The following is a 12,304-nucleotide window of genomic DNA, read 5'->3' on the forward strand; positions in this document are numbered from 1 at the left end:
AAATCTTAGACAGCCATGACTGGAAAAGAAAATTGAAAACACATCCTGTCCTTTTATTCATTCCCCCTCTCAGCCCCACAGCACTTATGTATATACCTTTAATTTATTTATTTATATTATTGTTAGTCTCTCCCTCTAGACCATAAGTTCAATCTGGAAAGGGAATATGTCTGTTATTTTGTACTCTTCCAACTGCTTAATACAGTGCTCTGCACACAGTAAGCACTCTGTAAATATGATTGGTTGATTGATTGATGCATCTCTTTCAAGGAATTTAGACATGAATTAGAGCAAGGATATAGACAAGAGAAGCCCTCACAAAAGCATGTGCCTTTACAGTCTCTTTCAAATATGAAGGAAAACTATATATGTATATTATTCCTCCCTAGGAATGTCACTCCTAAGAGGGGAAAAAACAAGGGAAAAAAAAAACACAATTGATCTAACATCCATTCATCAGTTTTGCATCATTCTCCTTGGAGCAGAGTCAAAGTCAATCCATCTGGGCTTCTAGACACAGGCACAGGTGGATTTCTGAAAATGGGGGCGAATCAGAGAAAGGGAAGAGTGAGGGTCCTCTCAGCGCTGAAGACAAACCTCTATTTAATAATGATAATAATAATAATAATTATTATTATTATTATTATTATGGTACTAGTTAAGCTCTTACTTTGTGTTAAGTGCTTTTCTAAGCACTGGAGTAGATACAAAATAATCAGGTTGGACACAATCCTTGTCCCACATGGGGCTCACACTCTTAATCCTCATTTTACAGATGAGGTGACTGAGGCACAGAGAAGTTAAGTGACTTGCCCAAGGTCACACAACAGACATGTGGCAGATTAGGATTCAAACCCATGTCCTTCTGACTCGCAGGCCCATGAACTATCCACTTCTATTTTAGTTCATTGCTACTGGGCTGAGGATTTGATACTCTCAATGAGACATTGTATTATGATGTATTATATTAATACAATATATTGTATTTTATGGCAATATGGCTTGAGACATGATATTAAGATGTATTGTATTATATTACAATATGGCTCAAGGAGACTTGATAATCCTAGCAAGAAAAAATTAGGTCAGATCATTTATGAATTAACGGCAATTTAATAGTTCGTATGAAGAAACTCATTCAGTTGCCTTGAATGGGTACTGATTCACCCCTTTTGTATGTCTGAAAATCAGACCTCACGTGGCAGTGCAGACTGCTTCAAAGCAAATGATTTCCTAAAATGCATCTTCGACTGGTTTGGTTCTGCTGTTTCATTATTTTCCAGGTCCATAATGTAGTATAATTCTTCTAAAAGCAATGTTTGCTTTGTATATCAAAAGCTTAGCATCAATTTTGATTCTCTTTTCTCTATTCTCCACTGCTGCTAAAGACACAACACAAAATTAATAGTTTAAGTGAAGTACATGAGATGTTAGAAATTGGATTGAACATCATAGGTTTTCGAGTTTTAAGGTCTTATAAAATAATCCAATAGCAATTTGAATAAAAGTATAGTTTTCTCTTTTTCCAGTATGGTATTAGTGTACTTCTGCTTGAGAGCAATAGCATATACTAGACAAATTCTCAAGAAAGTTAATCCAAAATGACATGGGCCTTGGATGTTAAAGGTTTATAATCTTAATTGAAATCTGTGGTTAAGGTTCCCTGCTCTAGGCTGCTACATTATTTGATTCTCTGCAGTCTGATTGTCAGCTGGTAGCCCTGTGTTGAATTTGTCAAGTGATTCACCGTCATTTGCATGTCTTCTTATATATGTGACTTAACAGTACAGTCTGTTGTGGCTATATTCTGCTACCTATGCCACTATGACATAGACATAAATGTAGGAGACAAGTAAGCATGACTTTTAGCAGATGGCAGTGTGATGACAATAGAGCATCAGGTTCCACGCCAAGTAAGAAAGTTAACAGACTTTTGCAGTGTTCAACCTTCTATATGATGATAATAATAATAACAATAATAATATTGGCATTTGTTATGCACTTACTATGTGCCAGACACTGTACTAAATGCTAGAGAGGATACAAGCAAATTGGGTTGGACACAGTCCCTTGTCCCATGTGTGGCTCACAATCTGAATTTCCATTTTACAGATGAGGTTACTGAGGCACAGAGAGGTGTATCGATTTGCCCAAGGTCACACAGCAGACCAGTGGCAGAGCCAGGATTAGAACCCATGATCTTCTAACTCCCAGACCCAAGCTCTATCCACTGTGCCATGCTGCTTCTTTGTCTGTGAGACCTGTCTGTGAGACTCATCCTAGCTTCAAGAGCAGTTTAGATGGTAAACACCTTGAAGGCAGGGATGAGTCTACTATTCTACTTGCATTTGATATTCATCCCATCCTAAGCCTCATAGCACTTTTGTACATATCTGTAATCTATTTATTTATTGTAATGTCTCCATCCCCCTCTTGAGTGCAAGATTCTTGAGGAAAGGGAATGCACTTACCAAGTATATCGTATTGTATTCTCCTAAGTGCTTAGTTACAGTGCCCTGCACAGAGTAAGCACTTAATTAATTCCACTGATCAATTGATTGTATTGTACTATCACAAGCTCTTAGTATTTTTCTCTGCTCACAGTAAGTGCTCAATAAATACCATTGATCGATCATTTGATTGAGTGGTTTCATCAAGGTCATCTATGGCCCTGCTCAACTTGAATGTCAGGATATTACCGTCATTGAAGAACACAGTTAGCTCTCCAGCATTGAATCCAGGTTAAAAAGCAATAAAGCTTTGAATGTTAGCAGATAACTCAGGCAGCTGCATGAAAGAGGGTATAAGCACATCAGGAGAACAGAAGAAATGCTTAAGACATGTAGTCTAATGAGATATTGCAGTACAGCACTGCAGAAGAGAGGCAAGCTTAGCAGACAACCGTCAAGAGTTGGTTTGCCCTCCTCAAGCAGTGGTTTAATAAAGACTGAGATTCAGGACTCAAAAACAGGGATGGGCTGTAGTTTGTGGAGCTAAGTCTGTAGTATAGCAGAGTCAGAAGGTCGTGAGTTCTAATCCCAGCTCTGCCACTTGTCTGCTGTATGACCTTGGGCAAGTCACTTCACTTTTCTAAGCCTCAGTTCCCTAATCTGTAAAATGGGGATCGAGACTGTGAGCCCCATGTGGGACAGAGATTGTGTCCTTCTTGATTTGCTCGTATCTACCCCAGCACTGTGCCTGGCACATTGTAAGTGCTTAGCAAATACCATAATAATTATTATTATTAGATAGCTTTTCAAGTCCACGGTGAAATATGGTGTCTCAATTTTACATCAGTGTTTAACAGTGATCCTTAGCAACATTATCTTGGAAAATGGTCAGCTACCTAATTTTTTAAAAAATATTTTTTTAATGGTATTTGACTGCTTACTATGTGTCAGGCACTGTTCTGAGCACAGTGGGTGAAGAAGACAAGATCCAATAGAAAACCCTGTTCATTTTGTTTTAAGAATATGGCTGCAGCATTGCACCGTTTTATCAGTCTATAGTTCATCCTTATTTCCACTCTCCTTTTAAAAATCACCTTTGGATATTATTATTTAATGTTTGTAGCAATGATATGTTACCTGTTCAAATATTTATCTTAGCTGTACTTGGCTACCTCAATTACGGATTCAAAATTTAGACCTACCTAACTGATAGCAGATTATTATTTCATCAATATTTCATTTGTTTCCTCAAAATTTCCTTGCTCCCCCCCCATTAGCAGAGAAAAGGAGATAATTAAGGCAATTTTCCAGGCTCAAGATCCAATTTTCACTTTAATTTTCCAGAAAATTGAGGCAAAAGTGTATTTCTCTATTTTAGCCCTGACCATATATTAACTCTTCCTCTTAGCCTTCATGACCTACCAAATGCTTCTCTATTTAGCACCCTCCCATAAAATGCAGTTCAAGCATACATATGTTTAAAACATTATTTACCCAAATCCTCCTTTCTTCTGTAATACACTTTTTCTTGTTTTTCTAGAACTATCTGGCACTCTTGTAATATCCTTGGGCCATCTCCTGAAGGGCTGTGCATGCACAGGTACAGATAGGAAGGCCATGCCTAAAATAGATCAGGGATGACCCAAGCAGAAGATGGAAATCAATCAATTAATCAATAGAATGTATTGAGTACTTACCATGTGGAGAACACTGAACTAAGCATTTGGGGGAGTACAGTTCAACAGAGTTTGTGGATAAGTTTCCTGCCCACAAGGAGCTTACAGTCTAGAGGGAAAGCAGTGTGTAGGGTAGAATAGATGGTTGAGAGACTGGAGAATCAGAGATTTGAAAGAGTCTGATATATTCTAGTCACCAGAGTTGTAGCTCTTTCAGTAGAGATGAAGGGACAGATGCAGGGGACGATGCAGAGAAAAAATTGACATGATTTGGCAGGAGACTTAATGTGAAACTTGAAAGGTAGTGAGGATTTCAGGATAAAAGCTAGGTTTTAGGATTCTGAGACAGGAAAAACGTTGGTGTTATTGACTAAAATGATAAAATTTGGGGGAAAATGAGGAGTTCTGTTACAGATTTGATGAGTTTAAAGTTTCAGTCAGAAAGCCTGGAGACAAGACGTTATGTAATTCTAGATCAGATTAGAGGTCAGGGCTAAATAGATAGATTGGGAACTTCTACTCTTAGAGATGGTAGTTGAAGTGGATGTGTAGCTAAGCACTCTAAGTCAATATAAAACAAAAAGAAAGGGAATCCAGAACAAATACCACAGAACAAAGACCAGGGAAGCCCACAGACCAAAGAACAAAGACCAGGGAAGCCCACAGTAAGAGGATGAGAGGCAGAGGAGGAACTAGTAAATGAAACTACAAAGCAGCAGTCAGAAAAGTAGAGTACTTTATAGTTGGAGAAGTTTAGGCTACCTCTAGATGACTGAATTGGGAAAAGTTATGGAGTCAAAATGGGACAGAGAGAGAGAGTGTGTGTGACAGAGAGAGACAGAGGAAGAAGGGAGGCATTCCATATACAGATGAAAGACTTTCCCTTTCATCTACAGTAAAATTTACCATACCCAACCATCATTCATTATTTTATTTTTCAATTGCTACTTTTAAGTGCTCTCCATGTGCCAAGCACTGTACTAAAAGATAGGCAGCAACAAGATAATCAGGTTGGACAGAGGCCCTGTTCCACTTGGGGCTCAATCTAAGTTAGAGGAAGGAGGATTTATTCCCCATTTTATAGATGAGGTAACTGAGGTACAGAGAAGTTAAGTGACTGGCCCAAGATCAGCCAACACACAAGTGGCTGAGCTGTGATTAGAACCTAGGTCCTCTGATTCCCAGGCCTGTGCTCTTTCCACTAGGCCTAACTGCTTCCCCATTTTTATCCATTTTTTTTCCATTTTTTATACCCCATTGATCCCCTTTAAAAAATAAACATGTCTAAAACAAGTCATCTTTACTTTGGCTTATGGTACCGTTTGTTGCATTTATGTCACTTTTATTTGCATTTAAGTCTCTAATTAGTTGTGATTGTTGGCATGAAAGACTTTCAAAAAATAAATGTTTTTATAATGGTTATATATGCATTGCGCTGTATGCCATAAAATAATTATACTGGCATAATTGTGTTTTACATTAAAATGACTTACAGTGCAGTGTAATTCTCCTTACAAAACTTCAAGGATTTTTTTATGTTTAGCTTCATTTTGATCATTTATATTCAACTATATTCATGAAGTATTACCCCTAGGAAAGCCCACTAACAGTTTCTTGATAATGTTCCCTGAGCTAATTTGTAATAGAATGTAATATTGGTAACCACAGAAAGGCTAAATTGTGAAATTGCTTTGTGGCCTTGAAAGAAATTATCATATCTTTAAATATATCAAGCCAGTGTCAGGTAATATAGGAAAAATAATGGCCTCTGTTGGGAATGCATAAAACTATTTAGTAATTGGTAAAATATAATTTTCAACAAATTTAATATTATGCCAATAAGGACTCCATGAGATATCATTTTGTTAACAAACTTCCTCCCACCCCCACCCCTATATATTTCTGAAGCTCCTGGTGCATTTCCTTGCCATGCTGAGGATGGAGAAGTCTTTTAGACTGTGAGCCCACTGTTGGGTAGGGACTGTCTCTATATGTTGCCAACTTGTACTTCCCAAGCGCTTGCTACAGTGCTCTGCACACAGTAAGCGCTCAATAAATACAATTGATTGATTGATTTTGAAATTTCATTCATTCTTTCTGATGGAATTAATAAATCGGTTTAAAGTGAACAGAGATACATTTTGGTAATGGAAAAGCTTCCATACGAAAAAGGCAGGGCAGATGGGTTCGGGGGCTGACCACAGTGAGATCAGATCAGATTTTATTCCTCAGAAGACATATCAAGGAAGGATTTTTTTTCTTTTAATGGCTTACTATGCCAGGCATTATACTGAGTGCTGGGGCAGAGTCAAGATAATTGGGTTGGACAGAGTCCTTATCCCACATAGGTCTCACAGTCCCAATCTCCATTTTACAGTTGGGGTAACTGAGGAACAGTGAAGTTGTGACTTTCCCAAAGTCACACAACAGACAAGTGATGGAGCTGGGTTTAGAGCTCAAGTCCCATGCTCTTTCCCCTAGGCCATGCTACTTCTATGCCAAGTTTCTGGTAGAGCATAAATAGTAGATACTAGAGTATCCTGGATTCAATTCTGAAACACCTACTTTGCCATTTAAGATGAAGTATGAGATTTTTTTCCATATACCATTTCAACATTCAATGTTTTGTTTAAATAATCAGTTTGTGGTTACAGGATTAGTGAGTCTTGCTTGTTAACGCAGCTCCTTATTTATAAGCGCTTAGTACAGTGCTCTGCACACAGTAAGCACTCAATAAATACGATTGATTGATTGATTGATTGAATGAATGAATGAATTCAGTGAGCAAATTTCTTCACACAGAATAGACTGGATTGTATGGCTTCTTTGGCCTATTTGATCATTTCCTGAATCTGAAAGATTTATGTCCGGGATTAGGTCAATCAATCAATCAATGGTATTTACTGAGCTCTTACTATCTGCAGAGCACTGTTCTAAGCACTTAAGAGAGTAAAATATAACAAAATTAGCAGACACATTCCCTGCCCATAATGAAGTTACAGCCTAGAGGGGGAAATGGACATTAATATGAATAATTAAGTAATTTATAATAAATAATTTAAATATATATATACATACGTCATGTGGAGGTGGGGGTGGGATGAATATCAAATGTCCAAAGGACAATAGAAAATCCAGTTATTTAGATCAGAAAAAAACTAAGTTGAGTTGCAAACCAACCAGGATAAAATAAACTTCCTGAATCTTATTGATTTGACATAAAGGGTTTCTTTTGTACAGTGAGTTATTATTATGGGATTTGTAAAAGATAGTTTCAATTGAACTGAGATTGATGAGTTATTGTCTTCTTTTTTAATCAGCTGAAAATTGACTGGCAATTCTTTTGAAATTTCCTCTGGTTTCCTGTCACTGAAAACAAAGATCAGTATATAATGACTTTTAGGCAATGCACATCAAGAACCTTAACTTGTTTCCACTGAGCATCTTTTGAGTTTCAGATTTCATCAAAAATGTCAATCCCTTTTTCTTTTAAAATAGACTGAAATTAATGTGATCTCTGATTCAGTAAGAGAGTCATTTTTCATAGTGTGCTTCATACTGGCCCCAAATATAAAATAATTAAATGCAAATTCATAAGTTTCATAATTATAGAAACCAAACATCCTGAGCAAAATAATCTGCAGTGTTCTTTATATTATGTAGGAACATTTGTGATGTCAATATTAATTCATTAGGATGACATTTAGTAGTCAGTCTGCCTGTAATGATTTCAAAAACTCTTGGTCAAATATAGTAATTTCCACTCCTTTCGTGAAAGGGAGTTATCCCTTCTACATAAACTGTGAATCCTATGGGGACAGGGATTGTGTCCAATCTGGTTAGCTTGTATCTTCCTACCCCAGCACTTAGAACAGTCCTCAACACATAGTAAGCTCTTAACATATACTATTTAAAAAAGAAGCTTTTAAAAGAAAACTCAAGGAGGCCCTAATTCAGGGTTTTACCCTTATATTTCTAATCACATGTAAGCTTGTGATTTTCTGTGTATTGTGAGGAGCACGAAGAGGTCAAGACATGAGGCCAAAGGCCAATCAGAGACTGTGCTCATGAAGATTGGCACTGGTTGTTGTGAATTGCAAAAAATTGCTTTTCACCTGGCACATTTCTCTGAATGTGAAACAATACATTTGTCCTGAAAATACTGAGCAGCTGAAAGACAGAACAAACACCAAGAGGGCCTGTCTTGGCAACCTATAAGGCAGGACAGGTGAATCATACTCAGTGTTCAGCGCTTAGAACAGTGCTTGGCACATAGTAAGTGCTTAAGAAATGCCATCATTATTATTATACTAAAAACAATTCACGATTGGGGGCAGGTACATTCCCTACATTCCTCAGTTGTCATTTGCAGCTAAGGAAACACCCAAATGGAGGGATCAGAGCAGTATTTTGCCAACCCCCTCTACAGTGCATTTAAGTTTTTAATATTGACTCACTTCAGGGTAATGCCGTCTGCTCAGATTTTCATTACTGATTTAGTTAGGCAACATTTAATTTTATTCTTTCTTAAAGAGTTGAGTCTCATATTACATATTTTGCCCAGAGACCTTTGTATAATGAAAACTTGCCTCGAGAAGATTAATCTGCTTTTCAAATTCTGAGGTAGACAGCAATTCAGGTGTCAAGATTTGACTATTTTTATTTATGATACTTAAGCGTTTACTATGCCCATCACTGTTCTAAGCACTGTGCGAAATGCAAGTTAATCAGGTTAGACACAGTCCCTGTGCTACAGGGGTTCACACTTAAGGAAGAAAGGAGTAGGATTTCATCCCATTTTACTGATGAGGTAACTTAGGTACAGAGAATCTCCAGGTTACAAAGCTGAAACATGGAAGAATCAGGATTAGAACTCAGGTCCTCTGACTCCCAAGCCCAGGCTCTTTCCACTAGTCCTCCCTGCTAGGACTTCCAATTCATGCTCCCCTTTAACAATAAGCTCATGTTTCTGAAGGGTATCCTATTGATAAAACAGGGGCAGACAACGGTGAAAACCTAGTGACACTGGAAGAAAACCAACCTGAGTTATCTTCTGCATTCAGTTAAAATAACGTATGTTGGATTTAAAAAAAAGTAGCAACTCAGTAAACATTGATCTGATTAACTCTGGATAAGTAAAAACATTTGGACCAATATAGGCTTCCAACAGGCTTGAATTGCTCTATGGAGGATATTGGAGTTCTTAGGCTAGCCTAAATGTGATCAATAAATCACTCATTAATTAACCCTTACTGTGTGCGGAGCATTGTACTAAGAACTTGGTAGAGAGCAATATAACAGAGCTGGTAGACACATTCTCTTCCCACAGTAAAATTACAGTCTAGAGTAGGATCATCATCATCAAATGCCGTCGAGTTGTTTCCAATCCATAGCGACTCTTTGGATGTATTTTACCCAGAATGTTCTATCTGCTGCCGTATCTGTAATTGTTCTGGTATATATACATCCATAGAGTTTCCTTGGTAGAAAATACAAAAGTGGGTTACCATTGCCTTCTTCTGCACAGTAAAAATTTAAGTCTCTGCCATTGTCTTTGATCAACATTTTGATCACTTGTCCATCCACCTTTGACTCTTTCCCATGCTGCTGCTGCCCAGCACAGACAAATCAACTTTATCTGATGCTTTGGCTTAGACCTTTCTGTTATCGGTAACTTTGATGAGAGAATATCTCTCAGTAGCATAGCGCTAAGCTTGATTATTGTTACGCAAATACTCCTGCCATGATAAGGTGTAGATTCATAGGAGAAAGAGGGGGTTATAGACATAAATATATATATATGAATTACAAATGTGTGCATAAGTGCTGTGACCAGAAAATACTTAGATTGTTATGTCAAGAACAGAGACTATTGTTTTAGCATCTACTGTAGAAACAGCTGAGCACTGGTTCTAAGGCACTCCATCAGAGGGCTTCCTCTTTCTCATCCATTCTCTTCTCCCACTATACCTCAGTTCACTCTCTTAATTGCTCCCAAATACATGTTCATACTATATGTCATTGCCACTTCTGCTTCTGACCCCTGGCTCACACCCCTTGTGCTGCCCGGGACACTGTCTCTTCAAATCTGCTATCCCACAGTTACCCACTATCTTCAAAGCCCTTCTTAAATCCCACTTCCTTGCAGGTCATGCCTTCAACATCAATTTTCTCTCCCAAATGTACAGTATGGGCTCTGAAAAATACAAGAGCTCAATAAATACTATTGATTGAATTATTGATTGCCTGATCATACTCTCCACTTACACATATACAGTACTCTCCAAATGGTAGATGTCGTGAAAGGATAAACTTATTTACGAACAAACTTGATTCTGTCAGAAAAAAATGTTTTGAAGAGAGAAAGAAGCTGGAAAATTCACAAAAATCTCTGCTAAGAAGGGAAAGAAGTTTTTCCAGTGCTCTTATCTCTTGCTTCCCCCCTACCTTGACACCTTGGCCATCTAAATTTTTCAAATTCACTAGATACATATCTTTCTACTTCATTTTCCATATATAGACACAGGAAACACAGGCTAAGATACAAAAAAATATTAAAGCCAGACATCTCATCAACTGCTGTTGAGTGGAGAATTGGCAACGACCCAGAGAAAGTGTATCATTTTTATTCCCTGGCTACCCAGCTATAATACACTAGGCCGTTGCCAACATTTTTTCTGACTATATAGGAACTGATCATACTTTGTTGGATTTTCTGGTTATAAAGTTGAGGGTCGGATTGTTAACCTCCTCTGTGTCCCTTGAATTTCTGCATGTGTGTTCTATCTACTAAAGACCTCTAATTGCCTTTTGAAGCTTCTCTTCCTACACTACCTACACAAGGAAACCTTTAACCTCAACCTGAGAAAAATTCTGATATGTCTGCAGTTATTTTGTTGTCTTTAAATTTAGATAACTCTTTGGCAGGCTGTGAAGTCAACCGTGATGAGTTCTTCTTTGTTGCAAAGGGACCCAGGGAGCCAGTAGTTGATTTAGAGGAGTGGAGAGATGAGTACCATGTGATCCTTTGGAAACATAATCAGTGCAATCAATCAATCATTCAATCAGTGATATTTACTGTGTGCAGAGTACCATTTTGAGCACTTGGTAAAGTACAGTATAATAGAGTGGGTAAACATGATATCTGCCCACAGGGAGCTTAAAGACTAATGCAGTAGATGTGGTAGAGATTGGACAGGAGAGAAGTTAGAGGCAGGAAGCCCAGCAAGAAGGATGATATAATAGCCTAGCTGCGTTATGACTTGAGCTTGTACCAAAGTGGTAATGGTTTGTGTTGAGAAGTGGGTTGGATATGCTAGACGTCAGTCAGTCAGTAATATTTATTGAGCACTTAATGTGTGCAGAGCACTATACTGTACTATTGATTATTGGGACAGTATAACAATATAACAGACACATTCCCTGCTCACAACAAGAACTCTTCCTTCTTTCAAAGCACCACTGAAGTAGCACCTCCTCCTGAGGCTTTGCCAGACTAAGCCCCCTTTTCCTCAGCTCCCTTATGCCTCAACTCAACTTGCTCCCTTTGCTCTTCCTCCTCTCACCCCACAGCACTTATGTATATATCTATAATTTTATTTATTTATGTTGATGGCTGTTTACTTGTTTTGTTGTCTGTCTCTGCCCCTTTAGACCGTAAGCCTGCTGTGGTCAGGGATTGTCTCTGTTACTGTATTGTACTTTCAGCACACAGTAAGTGCTTAATAAATATGATTGAATCAATAATAATAATAATGATGGTATTTGTTAAGTGCTTACTATGTGCGAAGCACTGTTCCAAGAGCTGGGGTGATACAAGGTGATAAGGTTGTCCCACCTGGGATACCCAGTCTTAATCTCCATTTTGCAGATGAGGTAACTGAGGCACAGAGAAGTTAAGTGATTTGCCTAAGGTCACATAGCTGACACGTGGCAGAGCCAGAATTCAAACTCATGACATTTGACTCCCAAGCCCATGCTCTTTCCACTGAGCCACACTGCTTCCTTTCATGAATGAAAGGAAGACTTTCATAGCATGACTTGGTGAAAAGAGCATGATCCTGGGAGTCTGGAGACCTGAATTCTAATTCCAGTTCTGCCGAATGCTTGCAATGTGACCTTGGGCAAATTACCCAAATTCTCTTTGCTTCAGTTCTCTTGTATTTCCTCCTACTTAGA

This window comes from Tachyglossus aculeatus, chromosome 4 (genome assembly GCF_015852505.1).
Source record: "Tachyglossus aculeatus isolate mTacAcu1 chromosome 4, mTacAcu1.pri, whole genome shotgun sequence".
Lineage (NCBI taxonomy): Eukaryota > Metazoa > Chordata > Mammalia > Monotremata > Tachyglossidae > Tachyglossus > Tachyglossus aculeatus.